This window comes from Triticum aestivum, chromosome 3B, assembly GCF_018294505.1.
Source record: "Triticum aestivum cultivar Chinese Spring chromosome 3B, IWGSC CS RefSeq v2.1, whole genome shotgun sequence".
In the NCBI taxonomy this organism is placed as follows: domain Eukaryota; kingdom Viridiplantae; phylum Streptophyta; class Magnoliopsida; order Poales; family Poaceae; genus Triticum; species Triticum aestivum.
Window position 1 is genome coordinate 760,088,311 of NC_057801.1, and position 24,226 is coordinate 760,112,536.

The 24,226-nt window shown below is 46.7% G+C and overlaps 1 pseudogene; it reads left to right on the forward strand.

Annotated features, from left to right (window-relative positions):
* Positions 1-15,937: 15,937 nt before the first annotated feature.
* Positions 15,938-24,226, forward strand: part of LOC123067840 (uncharacterized) — a 40,843-nt pseudogene continuing 32,554 nt past the window's right edge.

Sequence of the window (24,226 nt, forward strand, 5' to 3'; positions counted from 1 at the left end):
TGGAAGAGGCTGTTTTGCCTCATACCCCGCTCTCACGAGGGGTCGATATATCAAGTGGGCGGAGCCGAAATATGGCGCATCGCTGGGACCGGATATCTATCCGGAACCCCGAAGAAGGCTTCCAAAGACTGGCCTTCGGAGTGGTTCTATATGGAAGACGCCCCGCTGCCGGATCCAGTTCGGATCGGCCTCCCGGAGTTTAGCAACGCTCCTCTGAAGAAACGCCTGAGTTGGCGCCCACGGAGCCCTCAACGGGAGGATGACAGGAGCGTCCACTATCTGATGGGCCGGATACGGTTACTAGCCCATTCCGTATTAACCATGATCGGAGTCATGGCCACATGCATTATGCGAGGGGTGCAGCCGCTCCAATATAGGGGCCACCCCATGTGGGATTTCAACTGGGAGAATGACGCCACCCGTCATGGCCGCACGGGGCCGGGATCGTCTGCCGATCTGGTGAAGATCCTGTCCGGCTTGTACAAGGGGGAGGAGGAGGACTTCCTCCGCACGAATCCATTGAATGGATTTTCCCTGAATAACCCTCGGAGCTGGGTAAGCGGACGTTTATATATATCTGATCCATGCTTTCAAAGATAAGTGTCTTACCTTATGATTTCGACGCAGGAACTGCGTCGGGATGTGGAGGGCATAAAAAGCCCAACTCCACAACCCGAGGATCCGGGAAGATCCCTTGATCCGGCCTCCGAAGAGGATCCGGACATAAAGGTGGAATTGATCGACGGGGTGTTCCACCAGCTCAGCATAGACAATGCTTTAGTCGCCATTATGGCTGACTACCCCGGTTTATGTCCGACTTCCCAGGTAAGTACGACCGAAGTCCCGACGCTGTTACTTTTTAAATGCTTATTTCTGACCACCGTGTACCAATGGTGCTTCGCAGGAGGTGCCCTTACAGCGGAAAGCCGAGCCCACGACGACTGACCAAACGAGGTCAGTGCGGCCTAGCAGGCGGAAGAGGAGTGCGGCGCGAATCGAAACGTCGCCGCAATGGTATAGTGCACCATTGTCTTTTAAGGGAAAGACTCCTGGGAAGCATATTAATGCTCATGATTCTTCCAGGAGAAAGAGCGCTCGTCGGACTGAATCCGGAGAGGGTGCCGACCAAGCCTTCGCCAGCCAGGCTCCAACGCCTGGTCCGGAGGGGGAGGCGAGCGCAAGGCGCGAGCCGGATGCTCCTCCAACGGAGGATGCCGATAGGTTGTCCGCCACCAGGTCTGAGGTGGAGAGCGCCGTGAATCACAGGCACCGTCAGACGGTCCTTTGTGACGCGTGTTTCTCCCCAGAGGCGTTGAATGCCTTTAATGCGGGAGACGTGCACCTTCGTGCTGCTCAAGATGGTTTAACCAGAGCCACGGAGCAGTATGTAAAGGACATACGGGTAAGGAATTTTAATAGTTATATATGCCAGTAGCCCCCGAGACTTAAAATAGTTAAACTAACTGATTTAAGGATCATTTGTTATGTAGGATCTTACAGAGAAGAATACCAACCTGTCCCAGGAGCTCCAAGAATGCAAGGCCCAACTTGAGGTCGCACTAGCCACTGCCGAGGGAGCCACGGAGACCCCCTCTGGTAATTCATATTTCGAAAAGAGAATTAATTTGCGGCGTGTGTGTATAGTCTGACAATAATATTGCAGAGGGTGCCGGACTAGATCCGGACAAGCAACAACTGCTGCGCTAGGTGAAGGCCGGCGAGAGGGTGCTTATGAGGGTGCAACAGGAGAGGAATAAACTCCAAGATGCCAACACCCAGCTGGGCGAAGAACTAAAAGATGTTCGGGTCCAGCTGTCTAACTCCGTAAAGGAGAATCGGCGGCTTCGTCGTGGCATTTATAGTAAGTGCTTGAGCAAACTCATTTAAAAAGAAGAGTTCGGCGAGGAAGTCGATTGACAGAAATGTGTCTGTAGGTGTGCTCATGGGTCGTCCGGCAGAGGAGATGCCTGGTTCCACGGGAGACCCTCTTCCCGAGCTGGTGCAACTGCACGAACGTGTTCGGAAGGCGATGAGTGGCATCGTTCAAGCCTTATGGCCTTCGGTCTCCCTACCCGAGGGTCTTGGAGGGCTTGCTGAGAAGCTTCAGGGAGTTCGGCGGCGTCTCCGTCTGTGGAAGATATCGGCCTGCCGTCAAGGCGCCCGGGAGGCCTGGGCCATGGTGAAGACGCGGTACCCGAAGGCTGACCCAAACCACATGGCCGAGGTTGGACCTGTGGGGCCCGATGGGAAGGAGATCCCTGTGAGCCTAATGTACGGCCAAATAGAGTTGGCTGCGAAATATTCCCAACAGGACTGTAAATTAGACAGCCTGTTAGATGGGATTGAGGAGGAATACAATCAGTCAGTTTGACGATGTAATTTTAAAATGACATGTAAAATGCCTTCTAGCCGGATTGTAGATCATTTGTCTTTCCGGACCTTTTCGCTTCGACCTCGCGACCCAACAGTCCGGAGTGTGTCCGAATACCCTTTCGGTTATAAAAGAACCGGGGCATGCATGGAGACAAGGCGTAGGGGTCATAATTGCTTTATCAGACAAGTTCCCAACTAGTTATGTTATATTACATGGTTAGTAAGAAACATCTTCTAGGGAGAATAGTTCCGTTAAGGGTTCCTTTCCCTGGGAGGCATGCCCTAAAGTGCATGTCCGGACTACGAAAATAGCAGAGAAAGCATCTGGGGGCAGATAAATAAGTAAGTAATAAATCATCTTTCACGTCACCGACCGAATATTCCCTTAAGAACGCTAGCCTTCAGCTTCACCCAGTCTGAGGTACACATCCGGCTGACCCGGCAGTAACAATCGTAGAGGTGCTCCCTTTACCTCCTAGCCGAACAATCAGGAACGTAGGGGTAAGCACAGGAGCCAGGCAACCCAGCTTGGCTAAAACTTATGTCATATCGATGCATACAATGGTGATCAAAAGGTACATGCGGAAGTGTGACACATGTGTTGGGCGTGAAGCCCATATAAATAAGCTTCTGTTAAAGAAGCCCCCAGGTATAACGACTGCGAGTAGCACATCGAGTGAGTGCGAACAAAGCACAGATCAGCCCTCATGAGGTTTGTACTGAAAAAGGGGGAGGAGAAAGAAGGGAAAACAAAGACAGCAAAAAAAATGAAAGGTGGACGGAGGAAGGAGACGAACCCTGAGTCCGGCGCTAGGCGTAAAATCTTCGGAGACAGGCTGCATTCCATGGGTTTGGCTCGAGTCGGTTGTCAGATGCTTTGCGTAGACGGTATGCACCGCTGGTAAGGACTTGGTCGATGATGAAGGGACCTTCCCATTTGGGCTTAAGTTTGTCCTTTTTCTTGTCTGTACTTCTCTGCTTTGATATCTTCGAGCCTGCTGTTGATAGAATGCGGAACGGGATTTTGCCACGTCGCGCTCCTCCTCTAAAGCGTCCAAACTGTCCTGCCAATCTAACTCGTCTTCTCTTTCGTCATACATGCGCACGCGAGGTGAGTCATGAATTATATCACAGGGTAAAACTGCCTCAGCGCCGTATACCATAAAAAATGGTGTGAATCCGGTTGTGCGGTTTGGCGTGGTCCGCAGCCCCCAGAGTACGGAGTCGAGCTCCTCTACCCAGTGCGTGTTAGATTCTGTGAGGGACCGCACTAATCTAGGTTTGATGCCGCTCATGATTAGACCATTTGCTCGCTCCACTTGACCGTTAGTTTGAGGGTGGTAGTCTGAAGCGTAGTCAAGCTTGATGCCCATGTTTTTGCACCAGAGTTTAACCTCGTCGACCGTGAAATTCGTGCCGTTGTCAGTGATGATGCTGTGGGGGACGCCGAAACGGTGTACTACCCCAGATATGAAGCATATCACAGGTCGGGATTCTGCCGTTTTAACCGGCTTGGCCTCTATCCATTTGGTGAATTTGTCCACCATGACCAATAAGTATTTGTGCTTGTGGGTTCCCCCTTTTAGGGGTCCAACCATGTCAAGCCCCCAGACCGCGAACGACCAGGTGATGGGTATAGTTTTGAGGGCGGTGGGTGGCATGTGGCTCTGATTAGCAAAGAGCTGGCAACCGACGCATCGTTGGACTAAGTCCTGAGCATGTGCCCGGGCTGTCGGCCAATAAAATCATGTACGGAAGGCCTTGCCTACAAGGGCCCGGGCTGCAGCGTGGTGCCCGCCGAGTCAGGCGTGAATTTCAGCCAGGAGATTTCGCCCTTCCTCTTTGGAGATACACCTTTGAAGGACTCCGGTTGTGCTTTTCTTATAAAGTTCTCCCTCATGGACCTTGTAGGCTTTAGATCGCCGAACTATGCAGCGGGCCTCATTTTGGTCTTCGAGCAGTTCCTGCCTGATTAAGTAGGCTAGGAATGGTTCCGTCCACGGGGAAATTACTGCCATTATATCGTGGGCTGAAGGTGTTAGTTCATTGGCTGAGCCACCGATTGTGTCAGAATCGTCTGAGTTAGGTGATGCAGCTAGTTCCGGATTGTTATTTCCGGACTCCTCTTCCCATAATACAGATGGCTTAAAGAGCCATTCCAGGAAGATGTTTGGAGGGACGGCGTCGCGTTTTGCGCCGATGCATGCCAACACGTCTGCTGCCTGGTTATTATCCCGGGCTACATGGTGGAATTCGAGTCCCTCGAACCGAGCTGACATTTTTAGGACGGCGTTGCGGTAGGCTGCCATTTTCGGATCTTTGGCATCAAAGTCTCCATTTACCTGGGATATTGCGAGGTTTGAATCCCCGCGCACCTCTAGGCGTTGAATGCCCATGGAGATTGCCATCCGGAGGCCATGTAGAAGGGCCTCGTATTCGGCTGCGTTGTTGGAGTCCATGTACATTATTTGAAGTACGTATTGGACTGTGTCTCCGGTTGGAGACGTCAAGACGACGCCAGCCCCCAAGCCAGCCAACATTTTGGAGCCGTCGAAATGCATGATCCAATTGAAGTACGCGCCGTACTCTTTAGGGAGTTCGGCTTCGGTCCATTCGGCGATGAAGTCAGCCAGAACTTGCGACTTTATAGCTCGCCGTGGTTTGTAGGTTATGTCAAATGGTAAGGGCTCAATGGTCCATTTTGCCATCCTGCCCGTTGCATCGCGATTGTTTATAATATCGTTGAGAGGTACTTCGGAGGCCACTGTTATGGAACACTCTTGAAAGTACTGTCGCAGCTTCCGGGATGCCATGAACACCGCATACGCTATCTTTTGATAATGTGGGTACCGGGACTTGCATGGAGTTAAGACAGTGGATACGTAGTACACTGGTTTTTGAAGAGGGAATCTGTGCCCTTCTGTTTCTCGTTCGACGACGAGTACCGCGCTGACAACTTGATGTGTTGCTGCGATATATAATAACATAGGTTTGCCCAGGTTGGGCGCGGCCAGGACCGGATTTGCTGCCAGTATGGCCTTAATTTCTTTGAGTCCGACCGTGGCAGCATTCGTCCATTCGAAGTGTTCGGTGCGCCGGAGGAGGCGATAGAGGGGCAGTGCCTTTTCTCCCAAACGGGATTTGAAGCGGCTTAGAGCCGCTACGCATCCAGTTAGTTTTTGTATTTGCTTGAGGTCTTTTGGGATATCCAATTGTGACAGTGCTCGGATCTTGGCTGGGTTTGCTTCAATTCCTCTACCGGATACGATGAAGCCTAAGAGCTTTCCGGCTGGTACGCCAAAGACACATTTTTCCGGGTTGAGCGTAATGTCATATGCTCGGAGGTTGTCGAATGTCACCCTCAAGTCGTCTACTAGAGTTTCGACGTGTTTGGTCTTGACGACCACATCGTCTACGTATGCCTCTACTGTTTTGCCTATCTGGGTAGCCAGACATGTCTGAATCATGCGCTGATATGTTGCGCCGGCGTTTTTGTGTCCGAAGGGCATTGTGTTGAAGAAGAATGGTTCGTATGGAGTAATGAATGCCGTTGCGGCCTGGTCTTTTTCCGCCATCTTTATTTGATGGTATCCGGAGTATGCGTCGAGGAAGCACAATGAATCGTGCCCTGCGGTAGCATCGATGATTTGGTCGATGCGAGGGAGAGGGAAAGGGTCCTTTGGACAGGCCTTGTTAAGGTCTTTGAAATCGACACAAAGGTGCCAGGATTTGTCCTTCTTTGATACCATTACCAGGTTCGCTAGCCAGTCCGGATGTTTTATATCTCTGATGAATCCGGCTTCTAAGAGTTTGGCCAGCTCCTCTCCCATTGACTGTCTTTTGGGTTCGGAAAATCGCCGAAGAGCCTGTTTGACTGGCTTGAATCCTTTTAGGATATTTAGGCTATGCTCTGCCAGCCTGCGTGGGATTCGTGGCATGTCTGAAGGGTGCCAGGCAAAAATGTCCCAATTTTCCCAAAGGAATTTTCGTAGTGCGGCTTCTACATCGGGATTTAGTTGTGTCCCAATGGAAGCCGTCTTTGTGGGGTCCGTTGGGTGGACCTGGAATTTGACTATTTTGTCTGCTGGTTTGAAGGAGATGGACTTAGACCTCTTATCGAGTATCACGTCGTCCCTATCCACCGTGGAGCGCAGCGCAGTGAGTTCCTCTGCCGCTAGGGCTTCGGATAATGCCTCTAGGGCCAGTGCGGCTGTCTTATTCTCAGCGCGGAGTGCTATATCTGGATCACTGACAAGAGTGATTATTCCGTTGGGCCCGGGCATTTTGAGCTTCATGTACCCGTAATGAGGTATAGCTTGGAAGATTGTGAATGCCTCTCGCCCTAACAAGGCGTGATATCCGCTGCCGAATGGGGCCACTTGGAACGTGACCTCTTCGGACCTGTAATTGTCCGGCGAGATGAACACTACGTCTAGTGTGATTTTTCCTGTGCAGCGTACTTCTCGACTAGGGATTATTCCCCTGAAGGTTGTGCTGCTTCGCTCAATGCGGCTCCAGTCAATTTCCATTTTTTGAAGGGTTTCCTCATAGATGAGGTTTAATCCACTGCCGCCATCCATGAGTACCTTGGTGAGACGAAAGCCGTCCACTATCGGACTGAGGACCAATGCGGCTGGTGCTCGAGCTGTTCGGAATTTAGGCTCATCGCTGGCATTGAAGGTGATGGCCGTGTCGCTCCATGGATTTGTTGTTGCTACTTGGTAGACTTCGGCGAGGCTGCGGATTGTTCGCTTCCGCATGTTATTTGATGCGAAAGTCTCGAAGACTGTTAATACCGTACTGGTACTGCTGGGCTGGTTGCCCGGGGCTAAAAAGCCTTCGCCACTTTTGGCCACCTGCCGTAGTATCCAACATGCTCGAATGCTATGTGTTGGAGTGGCGCCCTCCATACTGTGGATTTTGCAGGGTCCATTGAGCCATCCCTCCAGTACGGTTCCGTGCCCTTTAGGGGTTTTTTGCTTTTTGGTTTTTAACCCAGGTGCTTGAGTATGACGTACCCTTTTATTTTGGACTGGGGTTGTATTCAGGGCCGGATTGTCCCAAAACCTATTTTCAGTTTTCCAGGCACTCTCCATCGCACAGTATTTTTGTACAATGGTCTCTAGGTCGGCGAAGCGCGTAACTTCGCGACGACTTATGGCGTTAATGATTCCCTTGTCCGTGCAATTGTTGCAGAAAATTGAGATCGCGCTTTCTTCACGGCAGTCCTTTATTCTGTTCATAACCAGGACGAATCTGGCCTAGTAATGATGTACTGTTTCATCGGGCTCTTGCCGTATTTGAGATAGATCACTTATGTTTGGGTGGGCGGGTGGAATTAAGTCCGGAACCCGGCCCGATCTGAGGCTTAAAGGCCAAGAAGTTTCCGGATTTGGAAGCTTGGTTTGTTGGATTGTTTCCAACAAATCTGGTCCGATGCCTGACTTTAGGTTCAGTATTTGATTGACGTCCGTCCCTCCGCGGGAATCCGGCATGGAGGGATCGGGAATCCGGACATAGCTGGTTTTTAACATGGAAGAAGGGGCCAATTCCAGTTCTGCCCCTAACTCGAACCCACTACTCAGTTTTGCCCCTAATTTTTAGGTATGCTCAGTTTTGCCCCTCCGCCGTTAGTGTCACTTATAGAAATGCCCTTTTGCGCCGTTACCGTCCGGTCAAAGGACTTTGACCACCCAGAAAAAAATAGCAAAAAAAATCAAAAAAATCTGAGTTTTTGTGGGATCGAAGATAGTCATGTCCGCAAGGCGCGTGCAAATTTGTGTGCCGTTCAGACACCCTGAGAGCTCGTGGCAAAGGAAATCATAAATTTTGTACGCATGTGAACAGTAAATTTTAAAAAATAGAAAAAAAAATCAAAAAAATATGAAATTTTGGGGAACTGAAGATACTTAGGTGCACAAGATGTGTGCACATTTTTGTTGTGTTTGGACATCCTATGAGCCCGTACGAGCTCGTAGGAGCTAAACTTTATTTTTTTCTCCGCGAGCTCCTACGATGTCCAAACACAACAAAAATGTGCACACATCTTGTGCACTTAAGTATCTTCAGTTCCCCAAAATTTCATATTTTTTTGATTTTTTTTCTATTTGTTCGAATTTATTGTTCACATGCGTACAAAATTTATGATTTCCTTTGCCACGAGCTCTCAGGGTGTCCGAATGGCACACAAATTTGCACGCGCCTTGCGGACATGACTATCTTCGATCCCACAAAATTTCAGATTTTTTTGATTTTTTTGCTATTTTTTTCTGGGTGGTCAAAGTTCTTTGACCAGACGGTAACGTCGCAAAAGGGCATTTCTATAAGTGACACTAACAGCGGAGGGGCAAAACTGAGCATACCTAAAAATTAGGGGCAAAACTGAGTAGTGGGTTCGAGTTAAGGGCATAGATGTAAATGTCCCTAGAAGAAGAGTCGCCGCATTGCTCCTCTACCACAACAACATGGTGGGTAACCTAGGGAGAGTTAATTTCTCTCAGATCGGTTTTAAGCCCAATCTGATCATAGTCAGTAGCGACTCCCAGGGCGGCGATGCGATCCAAGAGCTCGTTTACGGAGGAGAGCTCAATCGGATCTAGCTGCTCGGCGAATTCCGAGCTGACATGAAGATCGCTTTTAATGACCTGAGAGGTCATTGTCGGAGCGGTGGCCGAACAGGCGGTCATAAGAAAACCACCTAGGCGGTCATAAGAAAACCACCTAAAGACGGGAAAAGGCATCCTTCCTGATGGTGACGACACAAAGGAACTCTCAATGAAAGCACCAATGTCGGTGTCAAAACCGGCGGATGTCGGGTTGGGGGTCCCGAACTGTGCGTCTAGGCGGATGGTAATAGGAGACAAGGGACACGATGTTTTTACCCAGGTTCGGGCCCTCTTGATGGAGGTAAAACCCTATGTCCTGCTTTATTAATATTGATGATGTGTGTTACAAGAGTAGATCTACCACGAGATCAAGGAGGCTGAACCCTAGAAGCTAGCCTATGGTATGATTGTTGTTCGTCCTACGGACTAAAGCCATCCGGTTTATATAGACACCGGAGAGGGCTAGGGTTACAGAAAGTCGGTTACAATGGTAGGAGATCTACATATCTGTATCGCCAAGATTGCCTTCCATGCCAAGAAAAGTCCCATCCGGACACGGGACGAAGTCTTCAATCTTGTATCTTCATAGTCTTGGAGTCCGACTGATCATGATAGTTCGGCTGTCCGGACACCCCCTAGTCCGGGACTCCCTCACCTGGATCCAGGGCCCTTTCGGGGTCCTCTGGCTACGGGGAAGGGCTGGAGATTCCTTCTACGGCCCTTCTTAGTTCCTGCTCCGAAATGTTGATGCGGGTAACTATAGCAAAGAACACCACAGTAAGTGAAGCGAGAAAATAAATGACGACTTACCTAGTTTGGGGGATTGTACATGGAGAATCCGTCCCGCGGTTTGATATGAAGGAAGTCTTCCTCTTCTCCTTTGTACAGGTCGGACAGTATCCTTGCCAGAGCGGTGAGGGAGTCCGGACCCTTACGGACACAGCGGGTGGCATCGTCTATCCCGTTGTAGTGCCACATGGGATTGCTCCGATATTGAAGCGGTTGCACTCCCCGCATTATGCAAATTGCCATGACCTTGACTATCGTCAGTCCGGACTGGGCCAGTAACTTTATCCTGCTCCTCAGGAAATGTACTTCCCTGGAATCCTCTTCTTGGGGGCCTCAGGGGCGCCAGCTTAGACGTGCCCTCAGCGAGGTGTTACTGAACGTGGGGAGTCCCGTCCGGACTGGATCCGGAAGGGGAGCGTCGTCAACATAAAACCACTCCGAAGCCCAGTTATCTGGTGCCTTCCTGGGAGTACCGGATAGGTATCCGGTCCCGGCGATGCACCATACTTCAGCCCCGCCCACTTGACATAGGGATTCTCCCTGGTTGCGGGGGACGAGGCAGAACAACTTCTTCCACAATCCGAAATGAGCCTCACAGCCTAGAAATAGCTCACAAAGGGCGACGTACCCTGCTATATGCAGTATGGATGCTGGGGTAAAATTGTGCAGCTGGAGGACGTAGAACTCCAGAAGCCCGCGAAGGAATGGATGAATAGGAAACCCGACGCCCCTTAACGGATGCAGAATTAAGCATATTCGCTCCTCTGGAGACGGATTGGGGGATCTCTCCGCTTGTTCTCCACCGTTATAGGTGGCCACTCCGGCTCGAACACGGACCATGAATGCCGGCGGGAGGAGCCCTTGGGTTTGTTACTTTATCAAACGGCTATGAGAAATTGAACACTCTCCCCAGTCCCCCGGCTTGGGGCAAGGGGAGCGAGCAGAAGAGCTGCGACGACTGGCCATGCTGGAATTGTTTTTTCTGGGTGCTCTGTTGGATGCTTGCTCGAGGAGGGAGAGTGAGGTTTGGATCTCGGAATCCCCGTCTCTTCAAATAGACGGCTAGCTCGAAGGACCAAGGGTGGCAAATGCAAAAATGCCTTGACTCCTCACATTCGCTCGACACGTGGAGATGGTCATTATTGATACACTGAAGCTGAGGAGTACAACATTGATGAAGATGCCGGATAGTGTTTGTCGTGATGGGAACCTTGGAGTATTCGGAAGGAGGAACTCGCCTTGCAATGCCGAAGACAAGACTGCGCGCCGGACTCATCGTCATTGAAGCCTGGTTCAGGGGCTACTGAGGGAGTCCTGGATAAGGGGGTATCCGGACAGCCGGACTATATTCATCGTCCGGACTATAGAAGCGTCAAGATACAAGACTCAAGACTTCGGCTCGTGTCCGGATGGGACTCTCCTTTGCGTGGAAGACAAGCTTGGCGATCCGAATATTATATTTCCTTCCTTGTAACCGACTCCATGTAAACCCTAGCTCTTCGGTGTCTATATAAACCGGAGAGCATGGTCCTTAGAAGGCCGATCACAATTACAATCATACCATCATAGGCTAGCTCTTATGGTTTAGCCTCTACGATCTCGTGGTAGATCTACTCTTGTATTCCACATATCTTCAATATTAATCAAGCAGGAAGTAGGGTTTTACCTCCATCGAGAGGGCCCGAACCTGGGTAAACATTGTGTCCCTTGCTTCCTGTTACCATCAGCCTAAGACGCACAGATCGGGACCCCCTACCCAAGATCCGCCGGTTTTGACACCAACACCCGTAGCATGCACGTATGGTAAAATTTGTGTGACAAATTTGTTGCATGAGGTGCTCTTTTGATTGTCTTCCTTATGAGTGGCAGTCGGGGACGAGCGATGGTATTTTCCTACCAATCTATCCCTCTAGGGGCATGCATAGTAGTACATTGCTTCGATGGCTAAGTAGACTTTTGCAATAAATATATGAGTTCTTTATGACTAATGTGAGTCCATGGATATACACACACTCATCCTTCCACTATGCTAGCCTCTATTTTACCGCACAATTTTCGCCGGTATCATGAATCCATTATTTACCTTCCTCAAAACAGCCGCTGTACCTACCTATTATGGCATTTCCATAGCCATTCCGAGATATATTGCCATGCAACTTTCCACCGTTCCGTTTATTATGACACGTTCCATCATTGTCATATTGCTCTTTGCATGATCATGTAGTTGACATCCTATTTGTGGCAAAGCCACCTTCATAATTTTCATACATGTCACTATTGATTCATTGCATATCCCGGTACACCACCGGAGGCATTCATATAGAGTCATATCCTGTTCTAGCTTTGAGTTGTAATTCTTGAGTTGTAAATCAATAAAAGTGTGATGATCTTCATATTAAAGCATTGTTCCAGTGAGGAAAGGATGATGAAGACTATGATTCCCCCACAAGTCAGGATGAGACTTCTGACTTTATAAAAATAAAAGAGGCCAAAGAAGTCCACCAAAAAGAAAAAAAGAGAAAGAAAAAAAAAGAGAAAAAGAAAAAAAAAGGAAAAAAAGAGGAAAAATAAAAAAATAAAATGAGAGAAAAAGAGAGAAGGGACAATTGCTACTATCTCTTTTCCACACTTGTGCTTCAAAATAGCACCATGATCTTCATGATAGAGAGTCTCCTATGTTATCACTTTCATATACTAGTGGGAATTTTTCATTATAGAACTTGGCTTGTATATTTCAATGATGGGCTTCCTCAAAACGCCCTAGGTTTTCGTGAGCAAGCAAGTTGGATGCACACCCACTTAGTTTCTTTTGTTGAGCTTTCATACATTTATAGCTCTAGTGCATCCATTGCATGGCAATCCCTACTCACTCACATCGATATCTATTAATGGGCATCTCCATAGCCCGTTGATACGCCTAGTTGATGTGAGACTATCTTCTCCCTTTTTTGTCCTTACAACCAGCACCATAGACCACCATAGTGCTATGTCCATGGCTTGCGCTCATGTATTGCGGAAGAGTTAAAAAAAAGCTGAAGCGCGTTAAAAAGTATGAACCAATTGCTCGGCTTGTCATCGGGGTTGTACATGATGGGAGTATTTTGTGTAATGAAAATGAAGCATGGCCTAACTATATGATTTTGTAGGAATAAGCTTTCTTTGGCTATGATATTTTGATAGGACATGATTATTTGTTAGTATGCTTCAAAGTATTATCATTTTTATGTTTTATAATCTTTTATCTTGAATCATTTGGATCTGAACATTCATGCCACAACAAAGAAAATTAACATTGAGAATTATGTTAGGTAGCATTCCACATCAAAAATTCTGTTTTTATCATTCAGCTACTCGAGGATGAGCAGGAATTAAGCTTGGGGATGCTTGATACGTCTCCAATGTATCTATAATTTTTGATTGTTCCATGCTATTATATTACCTGTTTTGGATGTCTATGGGCTTTATTTTACACATTTATATCATTTTTGGGACTAACCTACTAACCGGAGGCCTAGCCCGTATTGCTGTTTTTTTTGCCTATTTCAGTATTTCAAAGAAAAGGAATATCAAACGGAGTCCAAACGGAATGAAACCTTCGGGAGCGTGATTTTTGGAACGAACCTGATCCGGAGAACTTGGAGTGCAAGCCAAGAAGCAGCCGAGGCGGCCACGAGATAGGAGGGCGCGCCCACCCCTCTTGGGCGTGCCCCCTGTCTCATGGACCCCTTGGGCGGCCACCGACGTACTTCTTCCTCCTATATAAGCCTACATACCCCAAAAACATCCATAGAGCTATTGAAGAAATATTTCCGCCACCGTAACCTTCTGTATCCGCGAGATCCCATCTTGGAGCCGTTGCCGGCATTCTGTCAAAGGGGGAATCCACCATGCAAGGCTTCTACATCAACACCATAGCCCGTCCGATGAGTTGTGAGTAGTTTACCACAGACCTTCGGGTCCATAGTTATTAGCTAGATGGCTTGTTCACTCTTTTTGGATCTCAATACAATGTTCTCCCCCTCTCTTGTTGAGATCTATTCGATGTTATATCTTTTTGCGGTGTGTTTGTCGAGATCCGATGAATTGTGGGTTTATGATCAAGTTTATCTATGAATAATAATTGAATCTTCTCTGAATTCTTTATGTATGATTAAGTTATCTTTGCAAGTCTCTTCGAATTATCGATTTGGTTTGGCCTACTAGATTGATCTTTCTTGCCATGGGAGAAGTGCTTAGCTTTGGGTTCAATCTTGCAGTGTTCTTACCCAGTGACAGAAAGGGTTGCAAGACACGTATTGTATTGTTGCCATCGAGGATAAAAAGATGGGGTTTATATCATATTGCTTGAGTTTATCCCTCTACATCATGTCATCTTTCTTAATGCGTTACTCTGTTCTTATGAACTTAATACTCTAGATGCATGCTGGATAGCGGTCGATGTGTGGAGTAATAGTAGTAGATGCAGGCAGGAGTCGGTCTACTTGTCATGGACGTGATGCCTATATACATGATCCTGCCTAGATAACATCATAATTATTCGCTTTTCTATCAATTGCTCGACAGTAATTTGTTCACCCACCGTAATACTTATGCTATCTTGAGAGAAGCCTCTAGTGAAACCTATGGCCCCCGGGTCTATTCTTTATCATATAAGTTTTCAATCTACTTTTATTTGCATCTTTACTTTCTGCATCTATATCGCAAAATACCAAAAATATATTTATCTTATCATATTATCTCTATCAGATCTCATTTTTGCAAGTGGCCGTGAAGGGATTGACAACACCTTTATCGCGTTGGTCGCGAGTTCTTTGTTTGTTTGTGTAGGTTTGTGGGACTTGTGAGGAGCCTCCTACTGGATTGATACCGTGGTTCTCAAAAACTGAGGGAAATACTTACGCTACTGTGCTGCATCACCCTTTCCTCTTCAAGGAAAACCAATGCAAGCTCAAGACATAGCAGTTCATGAAAGTTTCAAAGTGTTCGATCAAATCTGCAACTGAATCTGTCTGTCGAATAGCATAGAACTGACGATTTAGGAATTGATGCTTATCGCGGCCAAATCGAGTGCACAACAGGGGCGTGAACGAATCCCCACGCCATGCCAGCGACCTTGCGTTGCACTGGTTGAAGCCAAATGGCAGCCGGACCCAAGAAGTTCAGAATTGCCATTGGAACCCAGTACGATTCCTAAACCGCAAACATCTGAAAGTACTGCTCTGCCAGTGTCTTCCAGAGCTGCGGATTCTCGCCCCCGAAACTGGGAAATGAGATCGGTGAAGGTGCTTGCCCCATCGCCGTCAGTACTTGAGAAGGTAAGGGGGAAGGATTCTGAGACGGGATCATGGCCATACCCATGACCGGGGAAGCCGCCAGTGACTCGAGAGTCACCGTCGGAGATCCCCTGGGATGCAGTGGCACGTCGTGGCTTGATTGCCCTGGGATCTCGCGCACGATGACAGAGGCGGTCGCCGGCGGCAGTGATCCGATGGATGGTGTGGCGAGGACGGGCCTAGTCGACGCTGCCTGGAGCACTACGATGGCGGACTCCAGTTGTGCGAATCGCGCCTCGAGCTCCGGCTTCCAGGAGACGAGAGCGTCGATCCGGGTGGTCTGCGTCGCCACGGCCTGGAGGATGGCCTTGTTGTCTTCCTCCCGCCGATGAGCGCGAGCGATGGCTTCGCGTTGAGCTTGTCGAGGTACACCTTCAGTGTCGGATCCATGTTGGCGATGAGGGAGTCGCGTACCTGCTTCTGACGGCGGGTTTCCAGCGCAGCGGTAGCAAGTGTGGCGGCGGCGGAGGGGTGGTGGGTGGCTATCTGATGCCACAATGTTAGGTGTTCGATCTTGATCTAGATTCAATTGCTCACAAGTAGCTCACAGGATACAAGTCTTTGGGGAGGAGAAGAAAGGAGAAAGCAAAAGGGAGCCGTGCCGTGACGTGCCAGTTGCCTGATCCAACTGGATGCCGTCTCCGTTGATCCACTCGGCTTAAGAAGGGTTCACCCACTCCGGGCCCACGAACCTGCGGTTCCGGTGTTTGATCCTAGGGGGCCTGGCGATGACGCGGTCTTGTCCCTCTTTGGTCGTTGGGCGATCTCTGGACGCCACGCTGGCTGGCTTGGCAAGGTTCCGGCTGTTGCTGTCCTGCTCTGAACCTGGGACGCTGACACACGGCCGGCTCTGCGGGAGATGCCCGCCGGCAGCAGCAGCTCACCGCGCTGCAACCGAGGGGCTGGAACCAATATTTAAAATAGCGTGCTACAAAATATAGCGAGGCCCTTCTCTAAATGCTACACAAGTTATAGCGCGCTAATAGCATGCTATATTTCAAAATAGCGTTTGCAAAAAAAAATCAAATATAGCTAGAAATAAAGTATTTAAGCAACTAAATTTTTTATAGGAGTAAGCAATATATGCATAAGAGCCAAATCCAGCACATAAAAATAGTAAGTCTCAAACATCAACAGCCATAGTTTTAAGAGTCTCTAACATCAACAGCCACCAGGGCAGCCACCTGGGCCTGCTGGTTAGGTCTCATGGGAGAATCTGATAAAAGGAGTGAGAAAGCTAGTGGTCGTGGGTTGGTTTTGGCCTGCTGGGCCTGCTGGGCTGTGCTTATTTCAGTTTTGCATGGTCTGCACAACGTTACAACGTTATTTTTTTTGATCAAAGAAGGGTTTCCCCCTTCCGATTTTCATTAATGAAAACCAAACTTACAAAGTTCATAAAGTACCAACAGCAAAAGACAGGTTCAACATCCCAACGCACATAAACAAAGTCTCCAGCCACACATACAAGGCCAACACAGGCCAGCAGAGTCTGATCGACACAAACTAAAAAAGGACATACCGATAAAGCTAGCCACTAGCAGGCCTAAACAGACACCGAACAGTAGCAGAAAGAAAGGTGTTGCAGCCATCATCCATGGAGCCTTGCCACATTAAGTCGCCACCCCTGCCCTGCTGTGTACACCTCACTTGCTGCCCATTCTAGTATTCTTGCCCCCAGTTCCAGCAAATTTTTAGTGGCTCCTTTGTCTGCAAAATAGACCTATCAAGCAACGATCGGACCATTAGTTTGATAATCTGCAAAGGATCATTAATCCTTTTTTTCTCAAAGACAATTGCATTTCTGCTTTTCCAAATAGCCCAGAATAAAGCAGAGACACCAATCAGCACCATTTTCTTGTCTTCCTTATTGAATTTGTTAATCCACTCCCCAAAACAATCTTTCACATTTAAAGGACTAGTTTTAAGCCACACACACATTTGACCAAGCTCCACAGCAAGGATGCCGCAGAACAATTGAACAACAAGTGATCAATTGATTCATTTTGTCCACAAAAAACACATTCTTTTCCTCCTTTCCACCCTTTTCTAAGTAAAACATCCCTAGTTAAGATGCTTTTTTTATTCACTAGACACAAGAAGACTTTTATTTTGGTAGGGACTTTGATTTTCCACAAAAATTTCTGCGGAAATTTAATCCCAAACGTAATCATTTCCTTGATTAACGATTTAACAGAGAATTTCTTATCAGCAGTGAGGGTCCATTCCATTTTGTCTTCCCCCCATTCATTTCTATCATTTCACATCTACTTTTCAAAGCATTCCATAGATCTAAAGTTTCTCCATGCAAAGTTCTCCTGAATCTGAACCCCTTCCATCCTTTTTGGATGGCCTCATATACTGTTATTTTATGATCAAAACAAATGTCATATAATCTAGCATAAGCATCTTTCAGGGGCTTATCATCTACCCAGGTATCCTCCCAAAACCTAATATTCTTTCCCTCCCTAGGTTTTTTTAACAAATCTGTAAAAAATCTCCTTAATATTCAGAAGACTAGTCCAGAACTGAGATTCTCCTGGCTTTTTTTCCATCAGAGCCAGGCATTCATTCTTCTCATATTTTCTTCTCAATACATCTTGCCACATTCCCTCCTCTGTTTCCATCTTCCAGAACCATTTAGCTAATAAAGCTATATTCATGACTTCTAAATTCAGAATCCCCAGGCCCCCTATTTCCCTGGGCAAGCAACATTCTTTCCAATTGACTAAATGATATTTCCTAACATTCTCATCCTCTTGCCATACCAATCTTGCCCTGTAAAAATCAGCTTTTTTAATAATTCCTTTTGGAACAGCATAAAAGGTCATCATAAACAATGGAATATTGGTCAAGCAGGCTTGTACCAGGGTAATCCTGCCAGCAATAGATCCTAACAATTTCCCCTGCCAACACCCACATCTTTTCTCAATTTTATCTATAACACAACTCCAATGAGTGTTTCTGATCCTAGAGTCAGACACAGGCATCCCCAAATATCTAATAGGCAAATCTCCCATTTTGCAAGTTAATATTTCCTGGTAAAGTAATTGTTTCTCTTTAGCTTTACCAAACAACATCAACTCACTCTTATGGAAGTTTATTTTAACCCAGACATCTGTTCAAAGGCCCCCAAAATAAATTTGAGGTTTCTTACACTAGTTTCATCATCTTTAAGCAAAAAAATGGTGTCATCAGCATATTGCAACATATTTACACCTTTGTTTTCATTATCCCCTAGGACTCCCTTGACAATGTCCATATCTAGGGCATTATTGATTAGAACTGCCAAAGCATCCGCAGCCACATCAAACAGCAATGGTGACATAGCATCTCCCTGCCTTAAGCCTTTATATGTTTTGAAGAAAGGTCCAATCTCATCATTAACTTTGATTCCCACATGTCCCCCTCTCATTGTTTCCATCACCCAATCACACCATTTATGAGGGAAACCTTTTTGTTTTAGCATCTGTATGAAAAAGGGCCATTTAATTTTATCATAGGCTTTTTCAAAATCAAATTTAAAAACCAAAGCATCCTATTTATCTTTATGAAACGTGTTCAAGGCTTCATGTAGAATAACCACTCCCTCCATAATATATCTCCCTTTGATAAATGCAGTTTGTGTTCTGGATATGACAGGTGCAACACATTTTGTCAGCCTGTTCATTAAAACTTTTGTAATTATTTTGAAGCTCACATTTAACAAACAAATAGGCCTGAATTTTTGTATTTGTTTGGCATCACTAGTTTTAGGCACCAAGGTAATGATGCCATAGTTAATCCTAGCAATGTTGATATCCCCCGTGGCAAAACCCTCAACTAAAGCTTTCAGTTCGCACTTAACCAGATCCCAGAAATCCTGGTAAAAATCTGCAGGGAATCCATCAATTCCAGGGCTTTTATTTCTTTTCATCCCCATAACCACTTGATGAATCTCATCCAAGGAAAAGGGAGACAACAATTCCTCTTTATCTTGTGTAGATATTTTTTCCATTTCCATATCTCTCAAGGAGGATGCCCAAAAAGATTTTTATAGAAGTTGGTGATATATTCCACCAGATTATCATCCCCTTCAATAGTTCCTTCATCTTGTTCTAAAGAAATTATTCTGTTTTACCTTCTTCTCCCATTCACCTTAGCATGATAATATCTAGTGTTTCCATCTCCATCTCTTATTTCTTTGTCTTTATATCTCTGAATCCACTTCATTTCTTCTTGTGTCATAATTCTCTTCAGTTGTAATCTAAGCTCTTTTTGCTCAGTTCTATCTGCAGCAGACAGCCCCATTCTTTCTGCTCCTTTATCAATCTCATCTAATTCTTTTATGATTTCTATTTTGATTTTTTTGTACCAAGCATCCGTATTTTTGTTCCAACCTTTGGCTTTTTTCCTCAACTCCCTCATCCTTGACTGCCATCTATCCAACACATCTCCTTTGAATTTTTTATTCTAGGTTTTATGAATTAGTTCTTTGAAGCCCTCTCTCAAAAACCACCCATTTTCATATCTGAAAATGTACTTGGTAATATGTATTTCCCCTGTATCCAGGAACAGGGGAGTGTGGTCAGAGATCTCCCTAGCCCAAGCTTGCAATATAGTAAAAGGATATCTTTCCTCCCATGCAGGGCACATCGGAACCATGTCCAGCTTCTCAAAAGTAGGGTCCTCCTGGTTATTAGCCCAGGTGAATTGTCTACCATTCAAAGGAAGTTCTCTCAATCCAGCTTGTTCAATAATAGCATTGAATAAAAAGGGCCACTGTTCATTTATCATAGGTTTGTTTTTCTCTCTACTGCTTCTAATAATGTTGAAATCCCCTCCAACCAAACAGGGCAGAGTATTGTCATGATAAAGTCTAGCTAATTCAGCAAGGAAACTAGGTTTCCCTTTCTTCTGAGCATCCCCATATACTGTGACTAAATTCCAGTGCATTTTAATATTCTTGTCAAAAACTAAAACTCTCAAGAAATATTGCCCTTTTCAATGTGTTCAACATCAAACATATCTTTATTAATGCCCACTAGTATTCCCCCTGACATTCCTCTTGGGGGGTTCCAAAACCATTGGTAACTTTTTCCCCACACAAATTATGCAATTCATTTTTGGTAAAATCTTGCTTAATAGTCTCAGAGATCCCCAAAAATTCCAACCTATGATCTATGATCATTTCTCTAATATATCTTTTTTTGTGATCTTGCCCAATGCCTCTAACATTCCAAAAAAAACCCTCATTGTAAGTAGTATTTAACTGTCTACCCAAAATCAATAAACACTATTTTTTAGGATTGAAAGACTAATCAGTCCTCTTCCCTTTTTTCCTTCTCAAAACCCCAATCCCAACAGTCTGCTTCACACAGCTCAAAGCTGGTGAGCTTTTTCTAACTCCTTTTTTTCTAGAAAAAAGACCTTTAATATTTTTATATTGTAGTTCCTCAATCTCAGCATCAGAGTGTTCTAAATCAGAGCATAACTCATCAACATTCACATCTCCAGTATTTATAAATACTGGTGTGTCACCACCTTATTCCATATCTCTTTTTGTTTCACCTACCTCATCTATATTTTCTCTTTTAACATTTTGGAAGTAAATATCCCTTCTAGCTCTCTCCATTTTGTTGATAATATCAACATTCTTTTCAATCATGTCAATAGAGCATCCTAAATCAATCCCCACCATAGAACTAATTTGCAGCAATGAGGGGTTAGCAAATTCAAAAGTAGAATCCTTACCATAATTGTCCATTTCCTCAGCTCTGATCTTAGCCATCTCTTCTATTTTCTGATCTTCTTTTCCTTTGTTTCTGATGCTCCTTTTAATTTCCACTTCTTTTTCCTCTCCTTCTTTTTCCATGCCCTCCACACCATGAAGGTCTGCCATCTTCTCTCCCAGAGTGCCAATTGATTCCTGACTAGCATTATAGTCAGTTGGTTCATTGTACTTCCCAGATTCAGTTTCACTTTTCCTGTGCTGGTTTTCCTTATCATAATCCTCCAAATCCATGTTAGCCAGCTCCATTTCATATTGCTCCCTGTTAACTGCTTCTTGGACTAGCTTCTGAATCTCCTCTTGTTGTTGGTTCATCTTTATCTGCATATTGCATTGTTTATCCTCCAGTTCCTTAATTTTCTGCTCATATTTAGCCCACAACGCTTGATGTCTAGCTTTATCTTCTTCCAGGATCTTGACTTTGTTGAACAGAATGTCATTCTCTTTTTGCCACTTTCTCTTCTCATTATACATCTCATCCTGCCATTGTTGCATATTCTCCTCCATATGTTTCTTCAACTTGTTCATTTTCCCATCCACTTCCTCACTTTGTTTGAGTGACAAGCATCCTAGTGAAATGGCCCTGTGATCATTGTCTTCTATCCTGGTTCTCTTCCTGTTGTCTGCCTCTCCTTCTACCTCTTCTAGGTTATGTAAACTTTCATTCTTCCTCTTCTCCTCCTTATAACAACCAACTTCCACCACCATCTCTAACTCCACACCAACCCTGAACATGAGCAGATCAGGGGCAGTGATTTCAATATGGGGTGGGATTTTCTCCACATCTCTAATCCCACATTTGACCCTAACTTTTTCTTCATTGACTGTGTCCATGTCCACTTCCAGCACAGGCCCCACTGCAGCAGAGACTTCACATATACCCAGAAAATGTCTGAAGCAGTCAGGCACCTTACTTATCATCACCCAGACAGCATGCATTTTCCCCACAGCTTGATGATCCAAAGACCAAGGCTGGACCTTGATGACCACCCCACTACCAAGCAGATTAAAGTCATTGAATTTAGCCAGCTCTACCAATTTGGCCTTATTGGGGAATCTCATCATGAAACCAGCTTGTCCAAATTCCTTAACTCTCCACTGCCACCCCCAATCAAACATCTCTCCCAAGGCCTTAGTAAGCTCAGTTTCATTAATTTCCCCTTCTCTAACTATCACCACACCCAGGGGATTGGTGTGTTCAGCAACAAGCATGTCTTTATAGCTTTGGACCAACAGGTTCCCAGCCCTTTAGCAGCATATCCAACATATTTTGGGACTGGTTTTATTTGTTTCAGCAAGTTGCATTCACTGGTGATGTGATTCTCCCTTCCACAAACCAGACAGTGCCCCACTCTACACTCCCTGGTAGAGTGTCTTGGATCCTTACATTTGCCACACACTTGCTTATTAACTCTCTCCCCTCCCCTTCTATTCTCATCTAAATTGATCTACCAGTTGTTTTTCCCACCCAGTTTCTTCATATCCACAGCTAGATCCTGATCCCCTCTCCTATCAGCTTTCTGCAAATTACCACTCTTCCCTTCATCTCTCCTTAGGGTCTCCTTACCAGGTTGGCTTTCCACTGGTTTTCCAAATGATCTTTCAACACTCTCTTTTTCTCCTCCTTTCAATCCCTGAACTAACTAAGACAGCAGGGTAGCCAACAGCTGTTGTTGAGCACTCTGATCCTTCTGCGACAGCCCCTCTTTCTCCTTCTCCTTTTCTGCCTCCGAGCTCTCTGCCCTGCCAATTTCCTTCTCACTTCTGCTATCCATCGCCTCTTTCTTCCCTGTCTTGGCTTGCCATCTCAATGTCTCACCCCTTTCCTCTGCAGCAAATTCTTCTTCCTCTCCCTCTTCTCTGCCACTCCCATTATCTACGCCATACCTACCATTACCTCTTCCCAAGCTGCCAAATCTGTCAGTCATCGCATGTCTCCCTCCAGCCCAACCCCCTCCTCTGTTCCTGTGGTTGAATCTTCCTCTGGCAAAACCTCCCTCTCCTCCACGGTTGAATCTAGGGCCTCCAAACCCTCTGCCTGGGTATCCGGCCATCTTTTCAGCTGGCGGCGGCGCGGTGGGAAGGGGGGGGGGGGAAACCTACCTGAGGAGGTTGACTAGTCCCATCTCCCTCACCCATTTTTATAGCATCCCACCCACCCACACCATCCTGGGCTGTGGTGTCCATCAGCCCATTGGGCCTCCATCCCGCCAAGCCCAACTCCAGGTCCACATTTACATCATTCCCTATCGAGCCCCCAAAAATAATCAGGGGTCTCCCCATGGTATTATCCTCACCTCTCTTTTTTACTTTTCCCATTGGGATGTCATGTACCCTAATTGGATCCCCATGAATCACTATATCTCCAAAATCCACCTCAACAGAATTAAACCACGGGGGAATAGGATGTATAGCATCCTTATTCATATGTTCACAGACTGTTTGTGCATCAATTCTAACATCTCTACCAATATTGTCAACAAATCCCTTTTCAAGCCTTTTTATGTTGATCTTATGCAACCCATCCCCACCCCTCTCTAACCACTTTTTGCAGTCATCTGCATGCTGGGATTTTAACCCTTTGCTCTCATTATTTTTTTCCCGGAATCTAGCATTCCCTTTGAATCTTCCCATTTTAGCACCACCCACCTCAATTGAAGCAGTAGATGCCAAGTATTTGGGATTTGGACGCATACCTTTATTGGAGAAGATGGGAATCCCCTCCTCCTCCGCCTCAGAGCCCTCACCGGCCAGCAACCAGAAACGATTCCCGACCGGCGAGAACCCTACCGATGGTGGGAGAGGGCAAGGAGGCGAGATGAGCGCCTCGGGAAGCGAGGGGAGCGGCGAGGGAGAGTTGTTGGAGCCGCCATCGCCCTCCTGCGTCTTGGCGTTGCCGTCACCACCATCTCTTCCTCCTCGTCCTCCTCGATCTCGATAGGAATCCATCTGAACCCCAGGGCTGGAATCCCCATCACCGCCACCTATGGCTGCGCCTGCTGCTTTGCCTGTGGCTGCAGCACCGGCACCCCCTGCGGCTGCATCGGCGGCGGCGCCCTCGGCTGAATCAGGCGATAGCGGAGGGAGCGAAACACTTTCCACTTCTCTCGCTGCGCCGGATCCAGCGATTCCGCCTCCAGCATCGCCCAGAGGAGAACCCCCATCGCCGGCTGCCTGTCGTAGTTGGGGAAGCAGCGGAGGGTCTCTTCCCCCCTGAGCATATCCCTCACCATCTCGGTGGCGTCGTTGAGGGTCTTCACCGTCGGGAACCAACGGTCGATCTCTCGAAGCCTCCCCATCAGCACCTCGTCGCCGGCCGCCAGCGCCCACATCTGCTGCTGGCGTGTCGTCATCGAACC